The 18125-nt window shown below is 30.0% G+C and overlaps 1 protein-coding gene across 1 annotated transcript in view; it reads left to right on the top strand.

The window, feature by feature from the left end:
* LOC114331068 (prolyl endopeptidase FAP) overlaps positions 1-18125 on the top strand; it is a 413168-nt gene that overhangs the window by 237636 nt on the left and 157407 nt on the right. The gene's annotated exons all lie outside the window — the stretch shown is intronic.

The raw sequence follows: 18125 nt of genomic DNA, 5'->3' as shown, positions 1-18125 counted from the left end.
TGGAATCAAAAGAATCAAAATAATATTCTTATACCAAAATGGGAAGACCAATATTAATATAGGTAAAAAAGCTTTATTTAGATTATTAAAATATGTTACTTATTATGTTATAAAACATATTTTAAACAATAGTACGTAATAGACAAGCGCCAAAAATTGAAACTAAATTTTTAACATTTCAGAAAACATTTTTAGATAGCTACTATCTTCACAGAAATTCACTTTAGGAAAATTTAAATGCACTTAGTCTAAACTAAAATTAGGCTATGTAGGTCGTCATTAGTTCTTACTTCAGTGATTCCGTACCGTGAAGGTCTTAGGTTACAAATAAGTTAGTCGTAACCTTTAGAGATATTGGCAAAGTTGGACAATAAAATCGCAGTTCCCATTAGTCAATAGGAATAGCAGTTTTATACAGTGTGTATGAAAGTCACGTCTTAGTAAAGTTTTTATTTGTAATGAGTTTATACAAAACAATTTTATTAAAAATTATGAGGGCGTCTCAAAATTATGAACAATGCTTTCAACATTATGTTTAAACGCTATACACCTAATGTTGTTCTGAAGCTATTTTCTTGTGGCATTTTCATTATCAACTATTTTCAATGGGAAATAAGCCATTAAATAGAGAAGATACGCAACTCATCAATATTGTCAATATCATTTTAAAGTCTTCTACTTTAAAATGTATAATACATGTCTGAATTACCGATATAAACGAGTCAAATTAAATAAATTATTAGAAGAATTTTTACTAAGCAACAACATTTTTGTTTAATTTAGTATTATTTTGAATTTTGACAACGACACCCGACTTGGGCGTCGAAACGTTAATAAAAGCATTTTTTTTTTGGTAAAATTGTGGCTTATTTACCATTGAAAATAGTTGGCTATACACCTAGCATTTAAAGAGTTACATTCAGGGGCGTAGTTTGAGAAACAACATACGAGTTACACTTAAATCTAAGAGAGTGCTTCTCGTACCCTTCTTACAGTCATTACGAACATTTATGGTTTAGATCTAAAATTATGACGTACAATTTGACAGCTGTTAGGATGTAAGTACAAAAAATTTAATTAAAATCTTTAGACTTTTTCAATTAATCGAAAGATATATTATTTTCTTGGCTTGAATTACTGAAAAGATACGGGTGTAATCTAGTATAGATTACATTGCATGATATTTTTTGGGACGTGAATTACTGAAAAGGTAGATAGAGGTGTACCTAGGTATAGATACCCAAGACAGTTTCAGGCGGGTGTTTTAAAATTCAAAAATTAAAACTAAAGTTAGACATAATGGGTTTAACTTTTGCCAAGGTTATTTGTCTCTTGCCAGATGTTGGGCTTGCAATGCAGTCCGTCATAAAAATAACCTCTAAAATAATAATAAAACCATTTAAAACTATTATGGTAGGTACTACATGCGTACCTTTTAGGTAATCGACGTATATTGCCGGTATAGTCCAGAAAGCCACTGCGCATCCGCTAGGAAAAATATTCTGATTCGGATTTTTTGCACAATCTTACTCAAAAGAGACTCCTTTTAACAAATTTGCATGTTGCCAGGACCAAAAGGTGGTCAAAAATTTTAAAAAACTTTTTTTTTTGTTTTTTTTTATTTTTTTTGCATGGAAAAAAGTTTTTTTAGGTTTTTTGGATCATTCCAAACAGAAAAGGTCTGTTGTAGTGACTTTTCTCTAAAAATGATAGTTTTGACATATAAGCGATTAAAAATTGAAGAATTGCGAAATCGGCCATTTTTAACCCTCAAAAACTATGTTAAAAACTGAAAATTTGAATGTTGCCAAGGTAGGCAGATATTCTTTAAACATCGATTGATGAAATCCCGAAGAGTTTTTTGCAATACAATATTCAAAACTCCTTTGTTTTTTAATTGCTAATCAAGCGTGCGCGACACTATTTTCCACCGACAGTATGGTGCAAATGAAAGGAATAAATTCGTTATTTCATAAACCGGCGACTTTAAGGAAAAATCCCGAAACTAGTCGATTTTTATTTTTAAGTTTTGAGATTTTAGCATATATGGTATACTAGTGACGTCATCCATTTGGACGTGATGGCGTAATCGATGATTTTTTTAAATGAGAATAGGGGTCGTGTGCTAGCTCATTTGAAAGGTTCTTCAATTCTCTTTTCAGTAATATAAAAATTTACAGAATTATTTATACAGGGTGTCCAAAAAATTTTTATTATATTAAATTATTTGACAAAAAAGAAGTAGAAGGACACCCTGTATAAATAATTATGTAAGTGTTTACTGAATAGAGAATTGAATAACCTTTCAAATGAGCTACCACACGACCTCTATTCTCATTTAAAAAAATCATCGATTACGTCATCACGCCCAGACGGATGACATCACTAGTATACCATATATGCCACAATATCATAACTTAAATAAAAATCGACCTATTTCGGTATTTTTCCTTAAAGTCGCCGGTTTACGAAATAACGAATTTATTCCTTTCATTTGCACCATACTGTCATGTCGGTGGAAAATACTGTCGCACAAGCTTGAATAGCAATTAAAAAACAAAGGAGTTTTGAATATTGTATTGCAAAATACTCTTCGGGATTTCATCAATCGATGTTTAAAGAATATTTGCCTATATTGGCAACATTAAAATTTTCAGTTTTTCATATAGTTTTTGAGGGTTAAAAATGACCGATTTCACAATTCTTCAATTTATAATCGATTAAAATATGTCAAAAACTATCATTTTTAGAGAAAAGTCACTAAAGACCTTTTCTGTTTGGAATGGTCCAAAAAACCTAAAAAAACTTTTTTCCATGCAAAAGAAATAATTTTAGGAAAAAAACAAAAAAAAAGTTAAAAAAATTGTTGACCACCTTTTGGTCCTGGCAACATGCAAATTTGTTAAAAGGAGTGCTTCTTGAGTAAGACTGTGCAAAAAATCCGAATTAGAATATTTTTTCTAGCGGATGCGCAGTGGCTTTCTGGACTAGTAACATAAAGGTTAAAATCTTAAATAGGAACCCCCATTTTTTATTGGAGATTTGGATTCCTTACGTAAAAATAAGTAACTGTTATTCGAGACACCTTTCGTATTATGGATAGATGGCACTGTAATCGGAAAAACTTTTTTTGGAAATGGAAAATTAACTTAGAAAATGGAAAATCCCCAGTTAAATGGAAAACTTAACTTTTTTGGTTTTAGGACCCAATAGGTCCCCAAGATGCTTTAATATTTGAATTAAAAATAATTTCGAAATATACTTAACCTTCAAGCAGACACACTGTCGTAAATTTTACGACAAAAACACGTGATCAGACCCCGTCATATCACACGGTTTAGCCCGTCGAGTTTCTGCGTTTGTAAGGTTCAGTCTGTTCTTAAACTAACAACGTATCGGGTGTATGCACAGATGTTTGATATTGACAAACTTGCCTGGAAAATATATCCTCGCACTAAAGAGTTACACTAGATTACAATGACACCAAAGGTGGCGTATATATTCTAGACATGTGTGCTACTTACTTGGCCTCTAGGAAAACCAAGAGATGGCTGTGTGTAATTCTCTCCTCCGCCTCCTAAGTGCCTTCTCTATTAAGGTTGGCGATCAATATGGCAAATTTCTCTCTGTTGTGGGCTTGATGGATTAAGTCATTCCCTGTTGTGTGGGTCAATCTGATGTTTCAAAGCCAGAATTTTTCTTTCTTCCTATACCCCTTTTACCTTCGATTTGCCTTCCAATATTACCTAGAGCTGCTCAAATTCTTTATGGCGCATGTGTCCTAGATATGATGGCTTTATAATTTGGATTGTGTTGACCGGACGAGGACGAAATTTTACGTCCACATTTCGAATTAATTTAGGTTATTGACGTCATACTGTTTTAATGTACAGGTCTCACAGCCATATAGTAATACAGACCACACATAACACTTTAATGTTCTCAATCTTATTGTGACTGATAGTTGGGTTTGGGGTTACAGAGCATTTTACGCATATTGATGAAACCAGATCTTGCTATTTCAATGCGTCATCTAATTTCTTTTGAGTGGTCTAGCTGACTATTTAGCTCTCTGCCCAGGTATATCAGGCTTTGGGAACTCTGAAGAGTGATACCATTTATTTGTATGTTGGGTGTAATTAGTTCATGGGGGTTCTTGTGGAATACCATGATTTTGGTTTTGGAAAGGTTAATGTCCAAGCCCAGTCTGTGACTTTCTTCTGATAGTATGTTCATCAAAATTTTTAGTTGGTCTTCTGTTTCCACTAATACTACGGTTTCATCGGCATATCTTACATTGTTAATGATGATTGCATTGACTCTGGCACCTTCAGTGCGATATTCAAGGGAATCTCTGATGTTATGTTCAGGATAGACATTAAATTAATAGTAGAGGGGGCAGAATGCACCCTTGACGCACTCCTCGTTCTATGTTTACGTAATTGGTGTTTTCGTTGTCTGGTCGAACGCATCCTGTGTGGTTCCAGTATGTATTGCTTATTATAGCTATGTAGTGTTCGTCCAACCCTACTTCTTTTAACACCTCAATCAATTTTTCGTATCTGATGCGGTCGAAGGCCTTTCTATAATCGAGAAAGCACACATACGGCTGTTTTTGTACCTCAATATACTTTTCTGCGATTTGTGTCAATCCCATAATTGCTTCTCTGGTGCCTGTACCTTCTCTAAAACCATTGAGAACGACTCAGATATTCTTTTTACACTTATTGTAAATGCGGTTATAAATTATTCGCATAAAAATCTTAGCGGCATGACGCATTAGGGATACAGTTCGATATTCTTCAGATTTCCTAGCTTTTTGTTTTTAGGAAGAGCTACATATGTGGATGTTGGATGTAATTATCTACATTCTGATAACTATTGGTGGCATAAATGCTCAAATCTTATACAAATTGGCTTGTCCAGCCAAGACTCCTAAACATCGAAGAGTTTTCCTGAAAAAAATTGGCATTGAGCCTAATAAAAAAGCATCTTATCTTCAGATCAACTCTCAGACATATTACCTTAAGATATGCTTTTCTAAAGGTAACTTATGGTCTGTAGGTCGAATCTACCGAAGAAGAACAAAATAGAAGCCCTTTAAAACGCGATGTGTGCCAGCAACGTGTAATGAGAAGAAGATATCCTCAGCTTCAATGAAGTGTTGTGCTCTTGTCAGTTATTTACATGTATCAAACATTTTTTGTCACTGAGGTGGTTTGCAATTATTATAAGAACGACAATGTTCATTCTGACCAATAGCCAGATCCTTCTAAAATATGATATGTAGGATTCGTTAAAGAAAATCCTATTAAAAGTCCGTGTCATGTTTAACAGTTTTAATTAATAAAATAGATAACTGAATTACAGATACTATTAAATTGACGAAATGTAAAAGTGTTTGTGTAATTGCTACCAAAATTTATGTGTTCTTATAAAAAGGAATGTATTGGGTTATAATTTGCGTCTAATCAATATTATAACCGGCCTCTCATAATATTCATCTTAAAGCATCTCTTTACGTCTTAAAGCGTCTTTTTCTATTCTCCCAAAGAACACGTCCGTCTAGATCCTGATATTAAAATCGACTAACTGCCTTGATTCCCACACTAACCAAAACCGTCTCGTTTCTTCCCCTCTTCATGCTTAAATCCTAAATTATTAAAATTCTACTGCAATAAATTTCACTGCCTATTAGTAAAAAAAAATAGTTTACAGAGTGGCAACTGTTATTCTTACTTACGTATGTCTTAAAGATTCAAAGTTAAAAGTAGTTCGCAACGGCCGCGGCTACCGTAGTAATCCCAATCCGTTCCACCCATGTGGGCCGACGTAGGTCCATATGTGTGATACTCTTATTTCATGCTCTTAATTATAATTAAGACAAATTATATACAGGAGAATTAAAATTTAAGATAAAATATTTACAATTCTACAGATATTTTTGAAGTCATTGATTTTTTTTGTAAACAAAAATAAAAAATATTAGTTTAAAATATAAAATATATATTTTTTATAACCTTTTAACAATTTCCCTACATTTATTTAAAGAAAACATATTTTAAAAAAAGACGTAAAATTTACGACAAGCGCCCGCTCATCTGAAATTAAAAGGCGCACCCGCTGGAAGGTTAAAGTAGGCGCTGGTGGAAGACTAAAAGTAAAAAAGAATGTGTGTGTTCTTTGTACGCACGTAAGAAGTTATACTTCTATTATAATATGATTTCAACGAAATCAATATCCTTTAAACAGTTTATTTATATATTTTTTTAAATATTAAACTGATTTTAATACTTACTATTGTCCAAAAAAACTTAAATATCAAAAATTAAAAAATAAAAGAATAAAACACACACAAACACATTGAAAAAATCCACAAAGAAATTATTTCTGAACAATTGTAACTAATAGTTTTTTAACTAAATCCGTATTTTCTGACAAAATAATTAAATAATAAATATGCTGTTATGCTCTACTTTATATCTTTTATTAGATTGATTAGCAAATTCTTAATTTAATTAATTACTCAATTATTTTAATTTCTGCCTATGTCAAAACAAAACCAAATTCAAATTAAATTTTCTAACAAACTTTATTCTCGGGGCTAATTTTGTATTCAATGCAATACCTTTGATTTGTGGCTTCTAGTATCTCTAGTTGCTTACTCCTTCCAGGATAAAACAGGGAAATTAAACACATTCAATATCATATAAATGTAACCTATTATTTATTTATCCAATATGCTATATAAATAAGATTTAAGAAAAATATTAAATCTAAATTTGTTGCAACAATTTCTTACTTAATAACTCAAGCTTTAATTCTGATGTCTCTTTGTTTTAACAAAAAAAATTATTTAAATAAATTATTGTTTATTTATAAAATTTAATAAAATTTACTTTTCTCTTTTTGAATTGATTACTTAAAGTTGGAATGACTAACTGAGTTATAGAACTGTTCAATACAAAAAAAGAGCATATATGGTGTGGATATAAACAAGCTCTCTCCGTTTCGACAAATGATTTGACTAACCTTTTTGTTTCTTCACTCCTTCTTTTCCACATTGCGTTTTCCTTGATTGTCACACACGTACTCTTTTGATGTTGCGAAAAGGTCCCTCTGGTCCAAACTGCTTCAAAAACAAACAAAACCAGGACTCTTTCGAATTCCCCAATCAGTTTTCTCCTTGCTCGATATCTTGTGCAAATAGATACCAATCAGCTACTTGTTCTAGACAGAACAAAGGAATCTTCCTCGGATATAGGAAAATTTTACTTATTAACCGGTCAACAATTTCATTTCAACTTGATTCTACTCGCAAAGGCCGACTTCACCACTTTTCACTGACCTCTCACTTTTCAAAAACTGGACTGCTCTCCCCCGATAGTCATCATACAGTGTCTATCTTTTTTCTCTCTGAAATTCCGACTTCATATTCTCATCTCTACCATCGATCTTTTTCTACCAATCAAAAACAACCTCTCTACCCAAAACATTTATACTTTCCATTCCTAAAAAAACCAACTTAATTTGTATCCAACTTTCCATTTTGTTAAAATTCTAAGAGACAGCAAATTACTATCGTTTTTTCAAAAAACTAAACAAAAGGCCTTACAATCTAGACTCAATAAAATTTGTTTATCGTTTAAAGCTTCTACGAATTATTTACAAAAATCATATTTGTGTTCACAAAACGAAATAACATGCCCTTTCCAATATTTTCGAACCATTGTCTGTATATCCTTTCAAAAAACGCATTAACGAAAACCACATTAACGATTTCACCCTCCCCGAAAAAGCAGTGTTTATTAACTAACTTAGACTCTATACAATTTTTGGTCATATACAGGGTGAAGAAAATCTACGATCTCGTGGTCCATGATATAAATTTATTTTCTGAATTTTTCCAAAAAACCATTCTACAACAATACTTACAATCATAAAATGTATAAAAAAAATAAAAAGCAAAGATTTGCATTGGAGATCGACCCGTCCATATTAGGGTAATTGGGTTGTAAAAAAAGCACGTTAAAATTCAGACATTAAGACACACCAACTGAACGTTTTAAACTTGTTGATAGTTGGTAATATTATTCGCTTATTGTCTGAACTTAATCAAATTAATTTGATTTTTGTGGGATTAAAATATTACAATACAACAAAATTTGAAGTAAGAAAAAATATATTAGATGAAGATTGGTAGAAATTTTGTTTGAAATCATATTATGTAAATCGAAGCATTACCTACTACATTTTATATTTTCCAAATTGTATGTAGGTAATTTTTTATTACAATATTAAAATATTTACAACTAAGTACTTGCTGCTTTTAAAAACTATTTAAAAAGTCACTAAAATTATAAACTTACTTTTGTGTCTGTCCTCACAACAATAAAAACTAAAACTTATCTATAACTAAAACACAACATTTGTTTACCCATAGCCGCCATACTGAATAATTCTTTACAGGCCATTTTTGACAGGTTTCATCTGCGCGTAGCACCACGAATTTTTGATGAATTCGCGCACATATACATTTACTTCCAAACGGGCCTAAAGAAGTATTACTTCAAAAAAAAAAATAGAGAAAGATTAAATATATTGTAATTAATTTGCGCCGTCTTGTTGCCTTAGTTGTTTCGAGAAAGTATTTAATTGTTGAAAAAAAAAAGATGTGAAAACTCAAATGAATGAGTTTTTCTTGGTCTGTCGATTTTCACATAATCCTCCATCATTTAATTTATAAAAAATAAATAAAACGTTAACGTCAAACCTATGTCATTTATCCACATATTTATATTTGCTTACAAAAATAATAAAAAATTAAATCTGTGTAAATATTGCAATATGTTTTTAAATTCTGGCCCTTCTTGTTATTGATATTTTGGAGACTTATCGCAAGAATGAGCTTTGTAATATTAAAATTTCTGCCCATAAAGATTTGGGATCGGCAGAGCTAATAAAGGCCTTGGAATAAACGGAGAGCAAGTGCGTTTAACACATTCTGGGATATTTGTATTAATGGTTAAACACAATTCAGAAATTACTAAAAGGGAAAAGGGAATATTGATTTAATATTTACTATAATTTTAATAAATTACATATTTTAATAGTACAACAGTATGTTTAATTTCAAATATCCAAAATTCATATCCGAGAATTAAACAATACATTAAACAGTTAGTTCAGGGAACTAATGAAATCTTGTTGCAAGCAGGCGTGTGTAGCCTAATTTTAGTTATAGTCCTGTCGCCAGTGGGGGTACAACGGCCTTCTTAATTCAGATGGACTTACCCAAGTTTTTTTATGTATTTTGACCCGTAGAACACGAATTTTTTGGGTAACAGTCGATCCGGATGTCGATAAGGTTGTTATAAACAAAGAACTTGAGGAATCACATAACAGCGATTTTTCGCAAAACAAAACATTGTTTTGTATTTTTAAGTCATTCTAAGCAAAAAATGTTTTTACAAGTTTTTTCGTAAGATGCATAGTTTTCGACATAAACGCGGTTGAACTTTCAAAAAATCGAAAAATTGCAATTTTTGAACCCGAATAACTTTTGATTGAAAAATAAAATAGCAATTCTGCTTACCGCATTTGAAAGTTCAAGTCAAATTCTATCGGTTTTAATTACTTTCATTGCTAAAAATTAATTTTTTTATTGTTAAACAAAGCTATGAACACATAGTGATTGAATGATGTTTCCAATGCATTTCCCATTTGAAATCGAACGAGTAGGCGGCATACACACAATTTCTACGTAGATTACGTACATTAAAACGCATGCATTGGGCACGGGAAACACTATGCGTTTATGACTTTGTTTAACAATTAAAAACTTAATTTTTAGCAATGCAAATAATCAAAACCGATAGAATTTAACCTTAACTTTGAAATGCAGTAAGCAGAATTGCTATTTAATTTTTTAATCAAAAGTTATTCGGGTTCAAAAATTGCACTTTTTCGATTTTTTGAAAGTTCAACCGCGTTTATCTCTAAAACTATGCATCCGGCGGAAAAACTTGTAAGACCATTTTTTGCTGAGAATCACCTAAGAAATAAAAAAAAATGTTTTGCAAAAAATCGCTGTTATGTAATTCCTCAAGTTCTTTGTTTATAACAAACTTATCGACACCCGGATCAACTGTTACCCAAAAAATTCGTGTTCTACCGGTCAAAATACATAAAAAAAACTTGGGTAAGTCCATCTGAATTAAGGAGGCCGTTGTATCCCCCCTGGCGACAGGACTATTAAGGGGATGGGTCGTAGTTTCGGCTCCAATGCTGTTTAAATTGGATTCCATTTTTTTCGAATCCTGAGAAAGCTAATAAATATTTTTAAAAAATTTAAACGCAGAATGAAAGATTACGTTCTTACCGTGGGCCGAAAGTCCCTGGAAACTTCTTTAATGTTTATTTTAATTAGGTACAGGGGTGGAAATAAAAAAGATGATGTGGTGTGATTTTTAATTTGAAATAACTCATTCAAAAGAAACTTTTTATTTATTCTAAGAGACTTTCGCCCTCGATAATAATTTAGTCTCTCATTCTGAGTTTAAATTTTTTTAGAATATTTATTAGTTTTTTCAGAATTCGAAAAAAATGGACACTATGTCAGTGGTGATATTTTACAAATCGAACATTCGCTATCTTTGTCATAAAACGCACTGAGTCGAATAGAATCTGGTGACAAGATAATGACAATTTTAAATATTTGACATGGTATCGGGAATATTTTGAGTTGTTGATTAAGTAATATTGATAGTGTATTTGATAAATAATTGATTTAAGACGTACAGCACATGTAGCCCGGGCCCCTGAATCAAACATGATAAAAAAGATTCTAACAGCGCAACCCGTGGGAATGAGAAGACGGGGTAGACCAAAGCTGAGGTGAATGGACGGGGTAACACAAGATGCTGAGAAGATCGGAGTCGACAACTGGAAAATACAAGCAAGGGACAGAACAGAATGGCGTAGAAAGCTTGAGAAGGTCGAGGCTCTCTAAGGGATGTAGCACCAAGATGATGATTATCTTTAGAAATTGGTGTTTCACTACACACAACAGTCCGAACTGCTCTAGCAACGATTCAAGGATCAACTAGCTTGTTCTTAGCTGATTATTTTCAAGCATCAATCAAAGAGTTAAAAAAATGTACCAAAACTATATGTATATAATATATTATATGCACAATAAACATATTATGTAGTATACAGGAATATGCATTTTAAATCCACAAAATATCCAAACTACTCGTATTAACTAGAAATCATAATCAGAATACAAAACAAAAACTTTTTCATTTTCAACATTTTTTCTCTGCCACCTCTGGTTCAATATTCCCTATAATTACTTTGTCGATGAGGGTTTCATTGTTGATGTTGATGCTGTTACTTTTTATCTCATTTTCGTTTATTATTTTCTTGTTTTGTTATTTCATTAATGAGAAGGTGGAGGAATGTCTAATAAAATATTCTGCCAATTTTTTGGCTTGATTTCCATTATTTTTGAATTATTTACGTTCAACTGCTAAATCCTGTTTCCAATGTTCTGTAACGAAGACCTGAACTATTTTACTTTTTACTTTTTCTATTTTACCAAAATCTTGGTCACATTCCATAACGTATGGCATTGTTCCAAAAGTGTATGATAAATTTCATCAATGTTTGAAGCTTTAACCAACGACATGAACATTTTGGCTATATAGTCCATTCTTTCACGGTTTTTGCTCTAAATTTTAAAGAAACGCTTGGATTGACATGAAATTTGGCATACGTATAGCTTACATGCCAAAGAAAAAAAGTGATATTGTGCCGATGTGTGTTTTTTCCCTGGGGGTGAGTTTCACTCCCTCTTGTGGGTGAAAAAATATATGTCCAAAATAAGTCCGGAAATGGGTAAACTGACTAATTTTAAGTAACTTTTGTTCTATAGAGCTTTTTCGCCAAGTACACACTTTTCGAGTTATTTGCGAGTGAATATGTCCATTTTTCAACAAAATAACCACATTTTTAGGCGGTTTTTTGCAAATAACTCAAAAAGTAAGTATTTTGTCGAAAAAAACGTTCTTAGCAAAAATATAGCCCATAAAAAGTAAAAAAAAATGGTGTACGCGTTAGGTCTCCGGATCTCGTAGAAACAGAGTTATAGCCAATGAAAAATAGAATCATATTCACCAAATTTCAAATAGAATATTTCGACGTGAAATATTCAAAAAATTAAGCACTTTTTGGGGAAAACCCGTTATAACTTTTTTAAAGTGTTTAAAAAAAATCTTTATTTCTGTTCTTACAAAAAGTTTCTAGCATTAAATTTAAGCAAGTTACGCTCAAAATAAAGTTGATCCCTTTTGTTTTTGCAAAAAAATCGGGAAGAACACCCCCTAATTAGCACCTTAAATGAAATTAATCGTTACCGTTCCACAAATTATTTTACTTATGTTGTGTTTATATGGTCTGTAAGTTTCATTGACTCAAAGTGCTTATTTTTGAAAAAATTTGTTTTCAAAGTAAAATTTTTAAAAATATAAATTTTGAAAAATATCCTTTTTTTCAAAATAACTTAAAAATTATTAGAGGTACCAAAAATCTCGAAAAACAAAAAAAGTAAGATTTGCTTTTCTGAATATCATGTATTTTTTGGTTTTTCTGTTAGACAAAAATTGATTAAGATTTGGTGTTTCTAAATTTGCATACATTCGTGATCAGTGACTCGTCCAACCCCTTTTAACTACAGCCCTTTCAATAATAAGGACTTTGAACCGATGAAACTTACAGATCATATAAACAATATATACATGAGTCAAGAAACTTGTGAAGTCGTAACGATTAAGTTCATTTAAGATACTAATTAGGGGGTGATTTTCTCGATTTTTTTACCAAAACCAAAAGGGACTAACTTTATTTTGAGCGTAACTTGTTTAATTTTGACGCTAGAAATTTTTTTTATAAAACAAAAATGAAGCTTTTTTTAAACACTTTAAATAAGTTGCAGTGGGTTTCCCCGAAATGTGCTTCATTTTTGGTTATTTCACGTTAAAGTATTCCATTTGGAATTTGACGAATATTAACCTATTTTTTATTAGCTATAACTCTGCTTCTACTAGATGTAGAGACGTGATATATACACCATTTTTTTAAATTTTTTACAGGCTATATTTTTGCTAAGAATTTTTTTCGATAAAATTCTTACTATTTAAGTTATTTGCGAGAAACCGTCTAAAATCGTGGTTATTTTGTTGAAAAAAATGAACATATTCACTGCCAAATAACGCGAAAAGTATTGACGTAGTGAAAAAACTCTATAGAACAAAAGTTACTTAAATTTAGCCAGTTTATCCATTTCCTGACTTTCTTTCGACGAATATTTTGTGACCCCCAAAAGGGGGTGAAAACCACCCCCAGGGCAAAAGCACATATCGGCAGAATATCACTTTTTTTCTTTGACTTGTCAGCTATGTGTATGCCAAATTCCATGTCAATCCAAGCGGTTCTTTAAAATTTAGAGGTTTTGCAATATTTTACCGTTAAAGAACGGACTAATAATATATTCATTTTGGTACTGGCCTCTACACAGGAATTGCTGAAAGCTAGAATTTTTCTGATATTTTGCGAAACTATTGTAGTAAGATAATGAATCAGGCAGGATGCAATTTCCTTTAACTCTTATAAGCTGTTTTTTGTCTCAAACGTACATATCGGAATTTTGTATGACGAGGTTGTGACAAAAAAAAACTTTTGTGTGACAAAAGTTGTTGTAGATGAAGAACAGAGACTGAACTGTTGACGTGGTCAGCAGTGGTGTCATTGAAGCTTGTAGTAAGTCAAAATAAATTACATGAGGATACGTTAATTCCTTTAGGTACTAATCTTCTCCTCATTCTTCTTCTTCTTTTTCTTCTTCTTCTTCTTGTACTTATTATAGATATGATGATCTTTTAATTCAGCTGTCTCTCAATCTCTTTGGTTGTCTCACTATATTTTATGTATCTATGTATTTAAAGGGGTAGTATATTTTGTTTTCAATAAACCATAATCATAGAAGTCTTCGAGATTCTTGCAAGTAGAGAACTCCTTTTTTTCTCTACTTATATAAAATCAATACAATTAAAATAACATGGTTTGTGATTTTAGCCACTTCTACAAAATTACTTCTATGTAAAAAACATTTATAGATTTAAAATGAAGTAAAAGTCAGACTTACTCTCAATCTTTATTATAACTTCCAACGACCGGTTTCGCTCTTTAAAATTTGTAGAGCATATTCAGGTCAAAGGTAACAAGTTACAAAATTATTCGGGTACAAGGAGCTACTAACTCAGTATTCATTATCATGATGTTTCTATTAAAGTTATGTTAACGGGATATGGTGGAATAGATGGAGGATGCAGCAAAGGTAAACAAATTTATGGGATTTAGGAATTATTGAGGGTGATGAGATAGTTGGTGTAAGTCAACCAACAAATCTGTGCTTGTTATTATGTTTGTGTAGTTCAAATTAGTGAATGACATATATACAATTTTAATGTGTGTTGATTTTAAAGATTTTATTTCTATGTATTAAACGATTTTATTTTACTTTTATTTATATTTATATACAGGGTGCGCCAAACCTCTGGTCTTCTTTGATTACGGCTAAACTATGAGATATACAAAAAAATGTTTATAACAAAACTAATGTGTATCAAAGAGGTATATAATTCAAAATTATTTTCAATTATACAGGGTGAGTCAGAACGACGGTATGAACCAAAGTTTTATTTTTTTAAATGGAACACCCTGTATATTAAATCATTTTTGAATATATTATTTAAAAATATGAAAAATTTGTATAAGGTCTTATAGGCCTAAAGTTAATAATTTTCGAAATATTTACATTTTTATTGAGAAAAATGGTAATATTTATAGGGTTGTGGATTATGTTTCCAAGGAAATAAAAATTTAGCTGATAGGTCAAAGTTTTTAAAATATAGTGTTATTTTTAAATAATTTAATATTTTTTACTTTTAGCCATAAAATATACAGTGTGATCACTATTTGCAAATACAAAATTTTCTCATTTTTTTTAAATGAGACACCCCGTATATTAGTTTTGCGTTTTGTAGTAAATATTACAACCTTTCTTTTGGTATAAGGTTGTATGTACCTAGCATGTTTCGTTTTGTAGATATTTTTAAAAAACTATAGATTTTACGTGTTTGCGGATTTTTTATTTAAAATTTTTTTGCAAAAAAAATAATTATAATCTGGTTTTAGAAACATACACTAAAATATAAAATATGAAAATAAAAACGTAATTAAAGATTAAAATAAATCGTATGCTAGTACAACTCAATTGAATTTAATAACTTTAAATTATTTTACAAAAAATATTTTACCATATTAATGAATGCATAAATTACTTACTAAATTAAATAAACAACCAAATTTTAAATCCACCGTAGTAATTTTTCTACTACAGCAACTTTCCTGTACCAAATTAATTGTTAGTTAAATTGTATTTAGTTAAACTTTTAATTTACCTTTTAAATTTACTTACATACATCTTGGAAATATAAAAATTATTATAAAGTATGCTTTGAAACAAATGAATGTTAAATGTATCATCCAAATTATTTATTAATATAAATAGTATTTACTGGTGTCACAAAAACTGGTAATACTTTTGTAGTTGAAATTTTTGTAACAATTTTTTATATTTTAAATTTTAATTTTTTAACCGGAAAATTTTTGGATATGACATTTGTTTTGGGCGAAACCATTAGAAATTATTACCAGCTTTTGTGACACGAGTAGGTACATAGATACTATTTACTTCTTAATATACTTCCATAATGTTCATTTGTTTCAAAGCATACTTTATACGTTCTCAAGATGTAGGTAAATTAAAAAGTTATTAACTGATCTTACTCGTAAATACAATATAACTAACAATTAATTTGGTACAGGAAAGTTGCTGTAGTAGAAAAATTACTACGGTTGATTTAAAATTTGGTTGTTTATTTAATTTAGTAACTAATTTATGCATTCATTAATATGGTAAAATATTTTTTGTAAAATAATTTAAAGTTATTAAATTCAATTGAGTTGTACTAGCATACGATTTATTTTAATCTTTAATTACGTTTTTATTTTCATATTTTATATTTTAGTGTATGTTTCTAAAACCAGATTATAATTATTTTTTTTTTTTGAAAAAAAAAATTTAAATAAAAAATCCACAAACACGTAAAATCTATAGTTTTTTTTTTAAATATCTACAAAACGAAACATGTTAGGTACATACAACCTCATACCAAAAGAAAGATTGTAACATTTACTACAAAACGCAAAATTAATATACAGGGTGTCCCATTTAAAAAAAATGAGAAAATTTTGTATTTGCAAATAGTGATCACACTGTATATTTTATGGCTAAAAGTAAAAAATATTAAATTATTTAAAAATAACACTATATTTTAAAAACTTTGACCTCTCACCTAAATTTTTATTTCCTTGGAAACATAATCCACAACCCTATGAATATTACCATGTTTCTCAATAAAAATGTAAATATTTCGAAAATTATTAACTTTAGGCCTATAAGACCTTATACAAATTTTTCATATTTTCAAATAATATATTCAAAAATGATTTAATATACAGGGTGTTCCATTTAAAAAAATAAAACTTTTGTTCATACCGTCGTTCTGACTCACCCTGTATAATTGAAAATAATTTTAAATTATAGACCTCTTTGATACACGTTAGTTTTGTTATAAACATTTTTTTGTATATCTCATAGTTTACCCGTAATCAAAGAAGACCAGAGGTTTGGCGCACCCTGTATATTAAAAGAATTCTATTTACTAGTAAATGTATGATTGACAACGTATGGATCAAAAATGTGGCGAGTATTTATTGTGTAGGTTAGAACTGGATGTGCAGTTGTAAACTGAATAGTTAAGGTCAGTACTTGATCTTTGACGAGTATTGTTTCGGTAGATCGGAAAGCTTAAAATTGTAGTTAAAATACTATATTAGCAGCCATATAATAAATAGCAATAAAAGTAAAAGTGAATGTGAATTAAATCAACAATGTAGGTAAATGAAACAACATTATAAATTAAAGGGTGGAGAATTGGAATAGATATAACAAAGGAATTAAAATATAGTACGAAATAATGGGTTGCGAATTGAAACTATGTTTTAAGTGATATAAGCTATGGATAAATATTAATAATCTATTGAACCAGATAAAGGAAATTAGTAGTAAATTATATTTTCGGGTATACCTACATTGTGTTATAAAATTTCGTCAATAAATAAATAAATAGCTAAATAATTAAATTCACCTCACAATTAAACAAATAAAAACACACAGGACAAAGGACGATACAACAGATAAGGAGTGAATTAAGTTGGAGCACTACATTTGATTTAATTTATTTTAACTGTATTGATTTTTTTAATTTTATAATTTTAATAAAATTATAAAATTAAAATAAATTAAATCAAATGTAGTGCTCCAGAACAACCCAATTCCCTCATTATCTGTTGTATCGTCCTTTGTCCTGTGTGTTTCTATTTGTTTAATTGTGAGGTGAATTTACTTAATTAGCTATTTATTTATTTATTGACGAAATTTTATAACACAATGTAGGTATACCCGAAAATATAATTTACTACTAATTTCCTTTATCTGGTTCAATAGATTATTAATATTTATCCATAGCTTATATCACTTAAAACATAGTTTCAATTCACAACCAATTATTTCGTACTATATTTTAATTCCTTTTTTCTATCTATTCCAATTCTCCACCCTTTAATTTATAATGTTGTTTCATTTACCTACATTGTTGATTTAATTCACATTCACTTTTACTTTTATTGCTATTTATTATATGACTGCTAATATAGTATTTTAACTACAATTTTAAGCTATCCGATCTACCGGAACAATACTCGTCAAAGATCAAGTACTGACCTTAACTATTCAGTTTACAACTGCACATCCAGTTCTAACATACACAATAAATACTCGCCACATTTTTGATCCATACGTTGTCAATCATACATTTACTAATAAATAGAATTCTTTTAATATATATAAATATAAATAAAATTAAAATAAAATCGTT

The sequence above is a fragment of the Diabrotica virgifera genome, chromosome 2 (genome assembly GCF_917563875.1).
Source record: "Diabrotica virgifera virgifera chromosome 2, PGI_DIABVI_V3a".
NCBI lineage: Eukaryota > Metazoa > Arthropoda > Insecta > Coleoptera > Chrysomelidae > Diabrotica > Diabrotica virgifera.
The sequence above is the reverse complement of the archived record's forward strand: the minus strand, read 5'-3'. Positions and strand labels throughout refer to the sequence as shown.